This window comes from Rhinopithecus roxellana, chromosome 18, assembly GCF_007565055.1.
Source record: "Rhinopithecus roxellana isolate Shanxi Qingling chromosome 18, ASM756505v1, whole genome shotgun sequence".
Taxonomy (NCBI): domain Eukaryota; kingdom Metazoa; phylum Chordata; class Mammalia; order Primates; family Cercopithecidae; genus Rhinopithecus; species Rhinopithecus roxellana.
Genome location: NC_044566.1, coordinates 65,328,493 through 65,345,092, shown reverse-complemented (window position 1 = coordinate 65,345,092; position 16,600 = coordinate 65,328,493). Strand labels below are relative to the sequence as shown.

The 16,600-nt window shown below is 41.5% G+C and overlaps 1 pseudogene across 1 annotated transcript; it reads left to right on the top strand.

Annotated features, from left to right (window-relative positions):
• The first annotated feature begins 1,844 nt into the window (after positions 1-1,844).
• LOC104656313 lies at positions 1,845-2,570 on the top strand (annotated as a pseudogene). Its single transcript, XR_747107.1, has one exon. The product of XR_747107.1 is annotated as a ferritin heavy chain pseudogene (transcript).
• The last annotated feature ends 14,030 nt before the right edge of the window (positions 2,571-16,600 follow it).

Sequence of the window (16,600 nt, the reverse complement as noted above, 5' to 3'; positions counted from 1 at the left end):
CTACTTCCCTCAAGAAGAGGGGAAAAGTGACTATTTCGAAATATGCCCAGGGTTCTCTCTTCTTAGCAAGGCCTGCCCTCAAGGAAAACTATTTGAGCAGAGCCTAACCAACCTGGGGAAGGGGAAATACACAACTCCAGCCCCTTCTAGCCTTAAATGTGGAGATAGAGAAATACCCAGCCCAGGCTCACTAACAGACTGCGCCCTAATCATAGTAATCTAGAACACATCTCCTCCAAACCTTATCACTACATCACTACAGCTAAACTACACTACACTAGAACTAAAAGAACTGCAAGACTCAGACACTAGGAATCTCTAGGGAATCCCAAAGACAACAGGGCAGACTGCAACAAGGACATCAGAGGACATATTAGCCTCTGACACCTACAGTTACAGCAAAGAGTAAACACAGCCTAACCCCTAGCCTGGTAAATACAAAACCTCACACTAAACGCCTATCTACCTCAGTCACTTTTATTCAATATATTATGTCTAGCTTTCAACAAAAAATTACAAGACATGCTAAAAGGCAAAAAAGTACAGTCTGAAGAGACAAAACAAGCAAGAACTAGACTCAAAAATGAGAACAGAGATTTTGGAATTATCACACTGAAAACTTAACAATGATTAATTTGCTAAAGTCTCTAATGGAAAAAGTGGACAATATGCAAGAATAGGTAGGGAAGGTCAACAGAGAGATGGAAACTAAAGAATCTAAAAGAAGTGGTAGAAATCGAAATGACTATGACAGAAATGAAGAATGCCTTTGATGAGATTGTCGGTAAACTGGACAAAGCTGAAGAAGTGATGAGGTGATTAGGGAGCTTGAAGATATGTCAACAGAAACTTCTCAAGCTAAAATCCAAAGACTTTTTTAAAGATTGAAAAAATAGATCAGAATATGAAAGAACTGTGATATAATTATAAAAAGTATAAATATTCTAATGAGTATGCCAGAAAGAAAAGAAAAATAAATGGAAGAAAATTGGAAGTAATGATAGTTGAGAATTTTTCCAAAGTAATTATAGACTACAAACCATCAGCTAGGAAGCTCAGTGACCACTAAGCAGGATGAATACTGAAAAAAAGCAGGGTGAATATATACACCCGGGCATATATTCAAACTGCAGACAGTCAAAAATAGGATATCTTGAAAGAAGCTAAGGTGGAGCGGGGGGGGTGGGGGACACCTTTACTATTGCTATGGTTTGGATGTGGTTTGTCTCCACCAAAACTCATGTTGAAATTTCATTGCCAATGTCAACAGTATTGAGAGGTAATAGGGCCTTTAAGAGGTGAGTCACAGGGACTTCGCCCTCACCAAGGGATTAACGCAGTTCTCATGGAACTGGGTTAGTTCTCTCAAGAGTAGGTTGTTATAAAGTGGGTTGGCCCACTTCGTCTTTCTCTTTGCATGCACCTGCCTCCCCCTTCACTTCTCCACCATGTATGATGTAGCGTGTGGCCCACACCAGAAGGTGACCAAATTTAGCTGCCCAACCTCCAAAATTATAAACTAAACGTTTTCCTTTGTAAAGTACTCAGTCTGTGGTATTCTGCTACAGCAACAGAAAATGAACTAAGACAGAAAATTGGTAACAACATTGGGGTTGATGCTGTAACAAATGCCTGGAAACGTGAAAGCAGCTCTAGAACCAGGTAATGGGTAGTGTCTAGAATTTGAAGGAGTCAGCTAGAAAGACCCTATACTGTAGCAGAGCATTGAGGGAGATTCTAGTGAGGGATGGGAAGAAAACAACGACTAGGGAAAGTCTGGAACTTCTTAGAGATTACTTAAGTGGTTGTGACCAGAATTCTGATAGAAGTATGGACAGTTCCTTAGCCTCCGCCATGACGACCGCCTCCACCTCGCAGGTGCGCCAGAACTACCACCAGGACTCAGAGGCCGCCATCAACCGCCAGATCAACCTGGAGCTCTATGCTTCCTACGTTTACCTGTCCATGTCTTACTACTTTGACCGTGATGATGTGGCTTTGAAGAACTTTGCCAAATACTTTCTTCACCAATCTCATGAGGAAAGGGAACATGCCGAAAAACTGATGAAGCTGCAGAACCAACGAGGTGGCCGTATCTTCCTTCAGGATATCAAGAAACCAGACTATGACGACTGGGAGAGCGGGCTGAATGCGATGGAGTGTGCTTTACATTTGGAAAAAAGTGTGAATCAGTCACTACTGGAACTGCACAAACTGGCCACTGACAAAAATGACCCCCATTTGTGTGACTTCATTGAGACACATTACCTGAATGAGCAGGTGAAAGCCATCAAAGAATTGGGTGACCACGTGACCAACTTGCGCAAGATGGGAGCACCCGAATCTGGCTTGGCGGAGTATCTCTTTGACAAGCACACCCTGGGAGACAGTGATAATGAAAGCTAAGCCTCAGGCTAATTTCCCCAGAGCCATGAGGTGACTTTCCTGGTCACCAAGGCAGTGCATGCATGTTGGGGTTTCCTTTACCTTTTCTATAAGTTGTACCAAAACATCCACTTAAGTTCTTTGATTTGTACCATTCCTTCAAATAAAGAAATTTGGTACCCAGGGAAAAAAAAAAAAAAAAGTATGGACAGGAAGAACCATTCTGATGAGGGCTCAGATGGAAATGAGGAACAACTATTGGAACCTGGAATAAAGGCGTCCTTGTTATTCAGTTGCAAAGAACTTGGCTGCATTGTGTTTATGCCCTAGGGCTTTATGGAAGGCGGAATTTAAGAGAGACAACTAGAATACCTGGTGGAGGAAAAAGCTAAGCAGGAAAGTGCTCAAGACCCTGCATGGTTACTTCTGGCCACTTACAGTGAGTTACAGGAGCAGCAGGAAGCAGAGTGGAAAGATTTGGAAAATTCACAGTGTGGCCATGTAGGGAGAAAAAGTCAGTACAAAGATGCAGCCAGACAATTGTTTGCTACAGAGATTAGCACAGACAGAAAGAAGCCAGGTTTTGTTCATCAGGACAATGGACGAATGGTCCTGAAGGCATTATAAAGATCTTGGAGGCTGCTCCTCTCATCACAGACTCAGAACCTTAGGGCCTTGAGGGCACCTAATCACTTCTAGACAGCCTTGCTGCCTAAGGCCACCTCCAGACTCCCGTTCCCCACATCCCAGGGAAGCAGTCCTTGCTTCCCATGTGACTTCAGGTGCAATTCGGGCCACTGCTCAAGAGGGCACACACCATAAGCCTTGGTGGTGTCCATGTGGTGCTAACCCTGCAGGTGTGCAGAATAGAAGAGCTTTGGAGGCATGGTTTTCTCCACCTAGATCTCAAAGGATGTCACAGAAAGCCCACGGGACCAGCAGAAACTTGCCACAGAGGTAGAGCTGCCACAGAGTCCCCACCATGTCAATGCCTAGTGGAACCATGGGAGTGGGGCTGCCACTGGGACCCCAGAACTGTTGAGCCACCAGCAGCATGCAACACCTGCCTGAGATAGTTAGAGGCGCTGGGAGAATGGCCACATAGTCTGTACCCAGCAGTCTGCCTGAAGCCTCAGGAGTTTACCCCAACCTGTGTGTCCAAGAGGTGACATATGGTGTGAACGACTATTCTGGAGCTTTAAAAATTTCATGTCTTCCCTGCTGGATTTGGGGCTTGCTTGGGGCCTGTTACTCCCTTCTTCCTGCCTACCTCTTCCTTTTACAATGGGAAGTGCCTGTCTCACCATTATAGTTTGGAAGTAGATAATTTGTTTAGATTTTACAGGCTCATAGCTGGAAGCAGTTTGCCTTAGTCTCAGATGAGACTTTGGACTTTTGAGTTAATGCTGGAACACATTAAGATTTATGGTACTACTGAGATGGAATGATTGTATTTTGCACGTGAGAAGTATGTGAGTTTTGGGGGTCTAGGGGCAGAATACTATGGTTGTGGTTTTTCCCCTCTAAAATTAATGCTGAAATTAAATCCCCAATATAACAGTACTGAGAGGTCATGGAGCCGTTAAGAGGTGTTTGAGTCATGGGGGCTCTGCCCTCATGAAGGGATTAATGCAGTTCTCAAAAGACTGCATTAGTTCATTCAAGAGCAGGTTGTTACAAAGCAGGTCAGTTGGCTTCATCTTTCTCTTTGCATGCACCCATGGTCTGCCACGTTATTACACAGCATGAAGCCCTCATCAGAGACTGACCAGATCTAGATGCCCAATCTTGGACCTCCCAGCCTCCAGAATCATGAGCTAAATAAACCTATTTTGTTTATAAATTACTCCATCTCAGGTATTCTGTTATAGCAACAGAAAGTGGACCCCTATATAAGAACAAGGGTAAGAATTACATCAGACTTATCTTCAGAAACCATGCAAGCAAGAAGAGAGTGGAATGAAATATTTATAGTGTTGAAAGAAAAATATATCAACAATAGAATAGAATAATCAGTTTACAGAAAAGGAAATGCAAACGTTTCTTAGACATTAACAACTATGCTTAACTCTGTTCATAATAAAAGAAATGCAAAATAAAATCATGTCAGTATACCATTTTTAGTCTGTAAATTTGACAAATATTAAAAAGTTATATAAAACAATGTGTGTTAGAGTTTGGGAAATCAGGCACTCTCATATATTACTAATGGAGATTAAATTGACACAGTCTTTATGAAGGGGCACTTTGGTAAAATCTGTTAAAATTCCAGGTACATGGACCCTTGGACTCAGCAATTTCTCTTCTAGAATTTACCTTATATATGTCTATGCATGCATGTGCTGAAGATTCCACACTGTGACACTCTATGCAGTAGTGAAAGATTGCAAACAGCTGTGTGTCCATCCAGAATGACTAAGTGAATTACAGTAAACCTATAAAATAGAATCTAATGTAGCTTGTTAAAAGAAAAAACAGGGAAGCTTTTTGGATACTGGTAGGCACTAATTGTCAAAGAATATTAAGGAAAAAAATACAATCCAGAACAGTGTATATGGCATGCCTCATTTGTGTCCTAAGGAGAAACCTTTTATATTTACACATATCAGTAATATCTCCAGAAATATATACAAGAAACAATTACAACAGCATTGGCTACCTTTGGAAAAGAAAATTGCATAGCCGGGGGACAAGGGGTGGGAGGGAGAATTTTCACTAATACACTTTATTGAATGTGTTATTTACAAAAATAATACAGTTTAACTTTTCACTATAATTACATATTCCTGTCTGAAAGGCATGGAAGTACCGTGCCTGATGCAAAGATCTTGTAAGCAACTGCAGAAAACGTCATAATTAGGGACCACTTTCGCCCGACATACCCTAGGTGTGTGCGCATGGAGACATTTCCAAAAATGTGAAATAGACAAACTCATCCGGCCTTTGGGGAGCTTGGCAAGGTCTGCTACTTTCCCGCTTTCCACTGTAACTCTTGTCTTTCCTTAGCCATGTCTGGCTTTTTTCCTGGTCGTTTTACTTTCCAGCCTCTCTCTATTTCTCCTGTCATAAAAGATGGCTGACAAAGCCCTGGGATTTTCTTCACTTGCCACTGTCCCCATATGACATCACATTGCTGGTTCAAACTGCCCCATCTCCCTCTCCGAGGCCAGCCTTATGGCCAGTAAAGCTGCCCAGCTTCCCGATGTGGCCACCTCCTCTTCATCTGCCTCTTCATTTCAATTGCACTTCACTCTTCTTTTAGTCTCACTCGAGCATAACCCATTTTAACTTTTCCTACCTTCATAATATAGATGGGGCATAAATAATATTAACAACAACAATTATATTTATCAAGCATACACTGTGTAAAAGAACTTCACATATTTCATTTAACTTCATTACACTACAAGCTCAACAGTATTATCTCTATTAGTTAAAGTTGAGGAAACTGGGGCTTTTTGAGAGGTTAAGATGCTTGACCAAAGTCACACAGCTAGGAAGTAATGGGCAGGATTCTAACAGACCTTTCAACACCACAGCCTGGGTTCTCTGTTACTTAGTCCACTGGAATGTAAGAATGAGCTAAAACAGTTTTTTTAATCTATTACATAGCTAGCTTCCAATGAACGTGTGAGCGGAGAAGACCGTCTCCCTTTTTTGCAAAGTCATCTTTAATATTTACTTCTTTCGGCCAGGCACGGTGGCTCATGCCTGTAATCCCAGCACTTTGGGAGGCCGAGGTGGGCAGATCACAAGGTCAGGAGATGGAGACCATCCTGGCTAACACAGTGAAACACTGTCTCTACTAAAAAAATACAGAAAATTAGCCAGGCAGTGGTGGCGGACGCCTGTAGTCCTAGCTACTTGGGAGGCTGAGACAGGAGAATGGCATGAACCTGGGAGGCAGAGCTTGCAGTAAGCTGAGATCGCACCAGCCTGGGCGACAGAGCTAGACTCCGTCTCAAAAAATATATAAATATTTTTATATTTATATATTTTATATATTTATATATTATATATATTTATATATTTATATTATATATTTTATATATTTATATTATATATTTTATATATATATTTTATATATATATATTTGCTTCTTTTCTTGAAGTTGGTGGGATGCTCCCAGTATCCTCCAAGGATGAGTAGAAACAAATTGCTTTTCACTGGTACTGCCATGATCTCCCGAAATTAATGTCCAACCACGTACATCCACGGTCAGTTCTCAACCTACTCAATTGACCTCTCAGCAGAATTTGGCAGACTTAATCACTCTCTTGGCTTTCATATGCTTTTTGTTTCATCTGTCATCTACGGCAGATGAACACATTCTAGGTTTTCCTCCTACATCACAGATCTTTTTTTCCATTTCCTTGGCTGCATCTTCTCAATATCCAGCATTTGGAGTATCCAGCAGCTCTGTTTTCAGAGTTCTTCCTTTCCCTATACTCACTTCCCAGATTTCATCTACTCCCAAAGCTTCACACTGCCATCCACTCACTGGGGCTTCCCACACTACATCTCCAGCCTTCCCTACTCCAGTGTTTACCCAGATGCTTCCCTGGCATCTCCACTCCATATTCTAGGAGACCTGCAAAACCCAACAATACACACCTGGAGCACTTGCGGCTCCCTAGAAACCTGGGCTGCAGGTGTTGACTGTCTCAGCAAACAGCACTGCATCCACGTAGCCACCCATCCAAACCCTAACAGTTCTGCTTCCAAAGAAGATCCAAAATCCAACTACGTTCTGCCATCTGCTCTGATCCCATGGTGGCTCTAGCCACCCGCATCTCCCCCTTTGGATTACCGCAATGACTTCCTCACAGTCTCCCTGGATAGGCGTCAAACCCACATGCCACACAAGATAAGCCCAGTCGCATCGCTCTGTTACCCTCATACCAATTGCCTACAAGAGCATTCACTAGCTGACTCCACTTCCCGCCATTATTCCATATCCTACCACCGTCTCACGTGTTCACACTGCTCCTGCCATCATTCCATCTCCTACCACCGTCTCACGTGTTCACACTGCTCCTGCCATCATTCCATCTCCTACCACCGTCTCACGTGTTCACACTGCTCCTGCCATCATTCCATCTCCTACCACCGTCTCACGTGTTCACACTGCTCCTGCCATCATTCCATCTCCTACCACCGTCTCACGTGTTCACACTGCTCCTGCCATCATTCCATCTCCTACCACTGTCTCACGTGTTCACACTGCTCCTGCCATCATTCCATCTCCTACCACCGTCTCACGTGTTCACACTACTCCTACAAGATGGGTCTCCTCGTTTTTTCTCAAGATCTGGCACGTTCCCATCTGCTGGCAGACCTACTGGGGGATTGCTTTTCCCTCGACTGTCCATGCCTTGTTCCCTGGCTTCAGTAAGCTCTCTATGGAACTGTGACTGCTCAGAGAGGTTTGCTTTGGTCACTGTAAAATAACCCTTCACCTATCACCCACTATCACTATTTTCCTTCATATTATTATTATAATATATTTAATTATAATGATTATATATTTAACTAGTTATAATAATTATTACTGGACTGACATATTTACAATGATAAGACAGGCAAGGACCTCGCTGTTGTGGAGCTTACATTCTGTGGAGAGAAAGAGGCAAGAAACAAGTCAACAGGATAATTCTAGATAGTACTGAGTGCTATTAGGAAAACAGTGCTGTGGAAGGGGCTGAAGCTCTGCTTTCTAGGGCTTTCCAAGAAGATGACACTTAACTTGAGACTTGAATGACAAAAAGGATCTGGGTTTGCTAAGATTTGAGTACAGTCGTTCACCCTTATCCCAGGTTTCACTTTCGGCAGTTTCCGTCACCCACTATCATCTGAAGTCTGAAAACATTAAATGGAAAAATCTGGAAATAAACAATTCATGAGTTTTAAATTGCACACACCATTCTGAGTAGCACGATGAACTCTTGTGCTGTCCTGCTCCATTCCACCTGAGACATGAGTCATCCCTTTGCCCAGCAGATGCACGCTATATACACTCCCCACCCATTAGTCACTCGTAGCCGTCTTGGTTATCAGAAAACATGTAGTATATGTAGGGTCCGGTACTACCCACGGGGTCAGGCATCCACTGGGGGTCTTGAAATATATGTCCCATGGATAACGGGGGGAACCTTTGTAAAGGGAATTCCAGTGGAGGGATTACTGAGCACAAAGTCCATGAGGCAGGAATGAGCTTGAAATGATTGAAGCATAGAAAGAAACAGCAGTGGCAGAATAAGTGAGGAGCCCAGTCATGTGAAATGAGTCGGAGACAGACATGGACCTTGTCTCGTAGTGCCATATAAGCCTTGCTCGGGAGTTGAGTGTTATTCTAAGCATGATGAGCAACGCTTGTGATGGATAACGATTCCCTTGAAAGAATCCACAGGCTGCACAATGCAGTTTCTTCACTTTTCAAACAGAACAAATACTAAGTAAGTAGTGTTGAATAACAATTATGAAATCCTCTGCCTGGGACTTGAGTAACTCTCATTAGAATCACAGTCTTTACCTTTCCTCACTAATTATCCTTTTCCAAACCCCTATCTCCCTCCCAACACCCCCCACACACACCTGGTTCCTCTGCTTCTACTTCTCTCCAACTTAAACCTAATTTATACTCCGACTCTCACTGAGTTATCTGTCTATATTCTCTTCTTCTCCATTTGTTTCCAACTCTTCCCTTTGTTATCCTCATTAATGAGGATACTAAGTTTAATGGAGCATTGGTCTGCTTTACTTCTTATAGTCCTATGCTTTTTTGTGATTCAATGAATAATTACCAAGTTACCATTTTTATAGGAAGTATGACCTTAACACATAAGACATAGGAAGCATTGAAAAACTATAAAAGTATAAATTATATTGATATGGTTTGGCTGTGTCCCCACCCAAGTCTCATCTTGAATTGCAGCTCCCATAATCCTCATTTATTATGGGAGGGACCCAGCAGGAGGTAATTGAATCATGGGGGCAGGTTTTTCCCATGCTATTCTCATAATAGTGAATAAGTCTCATGAGATGTGATGGTTTTATAAAGGGCAGTTCCCTGGCACATGCTCTCTTGCCTGCCACCATGTAAGATGTGCCTTTACTTCTCCTTCACCTTCCACCATGATTGTGAGGCCACCTCTCCAGCCATGTGGAACTGTGACTCCATTAAGCCTCCTTTCCTTTATAAATTATCCAATCTCAGGTATTTCCTCATAGCAGTATGAAAATGGACTAATACAATATTAAGAATAAAATAATATTAGATGTGACTTAAATGTGTAGAAGTCATATATCAAATATGATGAAGGATGAGTAAAAAAGAAAAATGGCAAAAAGAAAATTATTAAAGAAGAGCATATAACTCCTATTATCTCTCTGCCAACAAAAATTTCATGTCATTAAATAATTGCCTTTATAATTAGATCAGAATTTCTTTAGAATAGGAGAAAATATCCAGAAAAAATTTTCTGAGCACATACTTTGGATAAGACATTGTGATAGAGTTTGTTTGGGACATGCATACAACATATAAAACATGGTCCTGAATCGCAACTTTTGTTATGGCTTGTATTTACTTATATTTGTGCTTTATTTTATTCCATCCTGAATTTCCCTATTTTCATCTGGAATCATTTTTTTTTCTATTTAAAAAATTCTTTGTGGTTTTTATTTTAGTGTGAGATCTACCAGCCACAAATTCCCTCCAGTTTTGTTAGTCTGAAATGTGTTCATTTCGCCTTTTAAGGACATTTTCACCAGGAATAGAATTCTTGGTTGACAGTTATTTTACTTTACCATTTTAAAGTTGTCATCTTACTGTCTTTAACTTCTGTATCTTTGGATAAGATGTCAGCTGCAAGTCTTATTGTTGTTACTTTGCAGATGATGTGTCTTTTATCTCTGGATGCTTTTAAGATTTTTCTTTTTTAGTATTTAATTTTTCAGCAGGTTTAATGTGTTGTCCCTAGATAAAATTTCTTTGTGTTTACTCTCCTAGGAGTTTTCTGAGCTTCTTAAATCTATAATTAATGTCCTCTCAATTTGGAAAATTTTAATCATGTTTTTTAATATTGCTTCCCTATTTTCTCTCTTCTCTTTTTCTGGGACTATAATTATGTGTATGTGGGACCTTTTTTTTTCTATTAGTTTTTCTCACTGTGCTTCAGTTGGGACTTCAGTTTGTGTATTTTCTATTGACCTGTCTTCCAATTCACTAACCTTAGTCTCTACTCTGTCCCTTCTGCTATTAAACCAATTCACATAGCTCTTAATTTCAGATATTGGCTTTTTTCAATTCTAGACTGTGCATTTGAATTTTTAATAGATTCTCATTCTCTGGTGAAATTTTCCATATTTTCATCTGTTGTTTCCATCTCTCTCTTTCTTTTCTTGAACATTATTTTAAAAGTTCCTATCTACTAATTCTAATAGTTTTATCATGTGGTCTGGTTCTGCTGTCTTTTTTGTCTCTTTATTACCATTCACATTTTCTCGTCCTTTTGCATATCTATCTATTGTTAATGGTATGCCAGGCATTGTGCATAAAAGTGGAGCCACCAAACCGTGTTATATTCCACCAGAGAACGTGTTGTGTTTTGTTTTTTCCTTCTTTTAGACAGACTGGGTAGAGGCTGTGCACCTTAATCCAGTCAGGAATTCAATTGAGGTGTGGCGTGGTTACAGTTTTGGTAAGACTTCATAGATCTTTGGTTCATAACCTGTCCCTTGGGTATACCCCTCTCAGACCTTTGATGGAGAGTCTGGTGGGTATCAGTTCCCTCAATCATGAAAGATTGTGAGAAATCTATCTCTATCCTTCACAGGTTTTCAGACAAGCTCACCAGTCTCCTGGGCCCAGAAAATTTCAACATCTGGCAAAGGTCTTAACGGGGAAAACAGTCATGTGCTTAAACCAGGCTCTACCCTCTAGATGCTTCTTGTTTCTTAAGAGCATAAGCCTGTGGGAAGTTTCATTTTACTTTAGACATTTTCAGACTCACTCCTCGGTATCCTGTAAAGTCCAAGAGCTCAGCGAATATCTTGTGAAGAAAATCAGTTCTGAGTTTGAACCACTCCGGGTTTCCAATTCATCACACTAGCCTCATGTTGGTTAAAGCATTGCTGGTTTGTCTTTCCTTCACAAGGACCCTCTGCCTGAACCAAGTCCAATCCTCATCCTGTGTCCAGAATCAACAAATGGCCTTCGGGCCAAAGAAAACTGTCAATCATCAGCTTACCTTGGAAGGGTTTACCCCGTCTGTAATTTTAGCTCATCTAGTACTCGTTTCTTCCACAACTCTCTGAGGTTTCAAAAAATATGATTTTTGTAATTTCTCCAGTTTTTTCTAGTTTTTGCAGTAGGACCAGCTATAATCTATCCAAAAGTAGTAGTCTCATATTTTATTTCTGAAAATGAGAAAATTATTATATCAGGTATTCTACCCTGTATTTCATAGTGTTTTATAGTTTTCAAAGGTCTTGCACATTCACTATCTCAATAAAACCTTTTACTAAGTCTGTGATGTAGGTAAACCAGGGTATCTGAGTCAGCAGGGAGTCTCTGAAGTCACACCACCTGAGCACAACTGTCCATGTGAAAGGCAAGGAGGGCTTTTCCAGATTCTTCTGAGGCCTAGCTTGTCTACACTCTCTCTAATTTAAGGACATACCCATAAATAGAAGAAATTCACCAGGCCAAAATCTTCAACAAAGTTGCTTTTTGGTTTTTTGCTTGTTTGAGACAGAGTCTTGCGCTGTCGCCCAGGCTGGAGTGCGGTGGCGCGATAGCCACTCACTGCAAGCTCCGCCTCCCGGGTTCCCGCCATTCTCCTGCCTCAGCCTCCCGAGGACCTGGGACCACAGGTGCCCGCCACCTCGCCCGGCTAATTTTTTGTATTTTTATTAGAGACGGGATTTCACCATGTTAGCCAGGATGGTCTCGGTCTTCTGACCTCGTGATCCATCTGCCTTGGCCTCCCAAAGTGCTGGGATTACAAGCGTGAGCCACCGCGCCCGGCCCAGAGTTGCACTTACTAGTCTTTGTTTGTATGACTGCATGAATGCAGATTCAAGCTGAGATTTAAACTTACTCCCGAACCATTTTCCTAGATCTTGGTGAAGGCAAGTTCATAACATTTATGAAACAATCACCTCAGGCAGCATTTTCCACTGGGTTGCTGACTGGAGAGAACAGGAAATCAAAAATAGCATTCCAAATTTTTCTAAGGCTAAAATTGTACCCTATATGAACCTTTTGGCATGTTAACTCTATGACTTATCCTGGTGTGCAGACTCACCTCTTAACATCTGTCCTGGCTTCTCAGTATTACACAGAACTGAGAGGATGTGTTTTTGCTTACTACCTCTCTAGAGAGCCTTACCAAGCTGATGTTTCAAAGAAGTGAAATGGAAAACATCCTTATATATCTTCTAGATAGCTTTTGTAATCCAGCAAAGTTCCTTTCATTGTACAGGGTAGTTGCTACTCAGCTGAGCTAGTCTTTGGCATAGTGGTCAACAACCCTTATGTATTGTCCTCTGAAGGAGGGCCAGAATGTCTCAATGCTCAAAACTTCTCCACCAGCACTAGCACAAATTTTTAAAAATCAGAAGGGAGAGGAGAGTGAATCTTGTTCATGAACTAGCCAGACCTAGAAGACACACAGTTAATTTCAAGTTGTATATAAGCCTTTACTTAAGAATAATTGAATAGCATGGATATCAAGAAAAGCAGGAAAATATGGCCACTCTTGCAATACACAGGAGCTACTTGAGGACAAAGGAAGTGAAACTGTGTTTAAAAATGCCAATAATGGTAATCCTTCCTTCTCTGCAGTGCTATAATCTGATCAGGTACATATTTTAATTATCACCCATATTTGGGATTGTTGACTTTCGTGTTTGTTTCAACATGTTGAATACACAGTGAAAAGACAATGAAAATTTCTTAGTATTTCTAAGCAGAACCAAACAGGGAGAGAAATCTGTATTTTGTATCACTTCTCACCTGAAACATAGGAACTCCCCCGATGGTGCTCAATATTAATCTTTGAACATTTCCTTAACAATAGCCAAAATGTATGTATTCATTCATTTACTTTATTTTGCATCCTTCCACTTGGATTACATGACCCTTTTTTTTTTTTATGTTGGCTTCAAATATGTACCTGATTATGTGGATTTCAAATGGTATAATTACCAGTGACTGGCTGCAAGCCTACAGACTCCATGGCTTTATCCTCCGTAAAAGTTATTGAAATACAAACTAAATTTGAAAACACTGGGGCCAGGCACGGTGGCTCACGCTTATAATCCCAGCACTTTGGGAGGCCAAGGCGGGCAGATCACGAGGTCAGGAAGTCGAACCATCCTGGCTAACACGGTGAAACCCCATCTCTACTAAAAATACAAAAAAAATTATCCAGGTGCGGTGGCGGTGCCTGTAGTCCCAGCTGCTGGGGAGGCTGAGGCAGGAGAATGGCGGGAACCCAGGAGGCGGAGCTTGCAGTGAGCTGAGGTGGCGCCACTGCACTCCACGGGCGACACAGCGAGACTCTGTCTCAAAAAAAAAAAAAAAGAAAGAAAGAAAAAACATAACGTAAAATTAGCAAAAAGAGACAGTACAGCAAGGCAGAAGAAGCATATTCTTCAGAAGTTCTCCCATCCAGCAGATTGAGGGAGCTCTTTTATCATTCCAAGACCAATTTCCTCATCTGCACACTGGGGATGGTAGTAACGCTCACCACATACTTGTTTTGAGGATAAGAAGAGATAGACCATGTGAAATGCATAGTTCAGTGTATGGCATCCAAACTGCTCAATAAGCCTACGTCGTGTGTGTGTGTGTGTGTGTGTGTGTGTGTGTGTGTGTGTCAGAGTTTCGCTCTCATCGCCTAGGCTGGAGTGCAATGCTGCGATCTCAGCTCACTGCAACCCCTGCCTGCTGGGTTCAAGCAATTCTCCTGCCTCAGCCTCCTGAGTAGCTGGGATTACAGGCGCCCACCATCACGCCCAGCTAATTTTTTTACTTTTAGTAGAGACGGGGTTTTTACTATATTAGCCAGGCTGGTCTCGAACTCCTGACCTCAGATGATCTGCCCCCTCGGCCTAGCTACATCTTATTAATGAGCATAAACTAATTTTCTCTAAACAGTAAAGATATTCTCAACAGGAAAAAACAAAAGAGTGATTATATGACAACTAATAACGAGGGGGGAAAGCAGGGGAAAAGTGTAAGTACAGTATGATTATCACTATTCAAAAATAAATGCATAATAAGGTAGGGGTTCAGGAGGGAAATCTGAAGGAAATACCCCAAAATACTGGCACTAGTGATGTCAGGATCATGAATTTACTGGTGTTTTTGCTTTGTTTTCCAGAGTTTCAGCTGTGTGATTCTATTTTTATTTATATATATATATATTTTTAGCTGTGTGATTCTATCACTTAAATAACAAAATACACATATATATTTACACACATATTCTATACATATATTCAATACATATATATGAAATACAAATATATGTGTATATATGTGTATATTTCATTATTTAAGTAATAGAATCATTTAATAGAATCACACTACTGAAACTCTGGAAAACAGGGCAAAATAGAACAGAAACACGGGACTTTATATATATGTATATATATATACATATATATAAAGCTAAATAATGCCTTTTTAAAACAAATTACCTACTTCCTAGCAGAAACATTCAAGATAGTTTTATATGCTCCAGAGCTGTTTGCAATTATTGCTAACAATGATTTCATTCAATCCATCATTTATTGACAGCCATACACAAGCCTCCAGGAGGAAACAAAATAAATGAGATAAAGTCCTGTCCTCATTATGTCCCTTGATAATAACAATGGTGGTGGTTCTCCCATTGTAAATCAGCGTGAGCATTAAGGGTCACTGTATCAGTCAGGATGCCACCAGGGAAACAGAGAAAGAGGAAGAAGGAGGGGGCTGGGGCTGAGGAGGAAGAGAGAGAGGGGAAAAGGAGAAGAAAGGAGAAGGAGAGGGAGGGAGATTTTTTACAAGAAATTAATTGGCTTACCCAAATCTGTAGGGCAGGCCTGCAGGCTGGCAGTTCTGGGACAGAAGCTAACCCTGCAGTCCACAGGCAGAATTTCTCCTTCCTCAGGAAAACCTTGGTTCTGTTTTTAAAGTCTTTCAACTGATTTGATGAAGCTCACCCAGATTATCTAGGATCCTCTCTCTTAAAGTCAAACGAACACTCGTCTCTACCTGGGCAGATGCGATCAACATCTACAATCAGTTGACTTTACATCATTAGTTCTGAGGTTGAGACACCCTAGTCTGCACCATCCTAGCAGGAGTTCTGCCACAAATTTCAGTTTCGGTCCTCAAGAAACAGGTCTGTAAAGAAAATAAACTTGTTGGCCGGGCGCAGTGGCTCAAGCCTGTAATCCCAGCACTTTGGGAGGCCGAGGCCGGCGGATCACGAGGTCAGGAGATCGAGACCATCCTGGCTAACACAGTGAAACCCCGTATCTACTAAAAATACAAAAAACTAGCCGGGCGAGGTGGCGGCGCCTGTAGTCCCAGCTACTCGGGAGGCTGAGGCAGGAGAATGGCATAAACCCGGGAGGTGGAGCCTGCAGTGAGCTGAGATCCGGCCACTGCACTCCAGCCTGGGCGACAGAGCGAGACTCCATCTCAGAAAAGAAAAGAAAAGAAACTTCTTAAATTGTCTTAACTTTTAGTTTGCTGGCTTTGCTGAAAGTGCCTTTGTGTCAAAGTTTTGAATGATTTTGGAAGGGTAAGAGGAAGAAAATGTGTCCTTTTTAAAAACAGGTGAAAATACTAATTTCCTGAATTAGTGAAAGTTATTGTTACTGCCTATAGTAGAACTATTAAAACTTTAAATACAATCACATCTATAACGTGTCTACCAACCTGCCATTAATTAGTTTATTAAGAAACATAGTTTATGTTATTAATTTTTTTTTTTTTTTTTTGAGGCGGAGTCTCGCTCTGTCGCCCGGGCTGGAGTGCAGTGGCGCGATCTCAGCTCACGGCAAGCTCCGCCTCCCGGGTTTACGCCATTCTCCTGCCTCAGCCTCCCAAGTAGCTGGGACTACAGGCGCCGCCACCTCGCCCGGCTAGTTTTTTGTAGTTTTTAGTAGAGACGGGGTTTCACCGGGTTAGCCAGGATGGTCTCGATCTCCT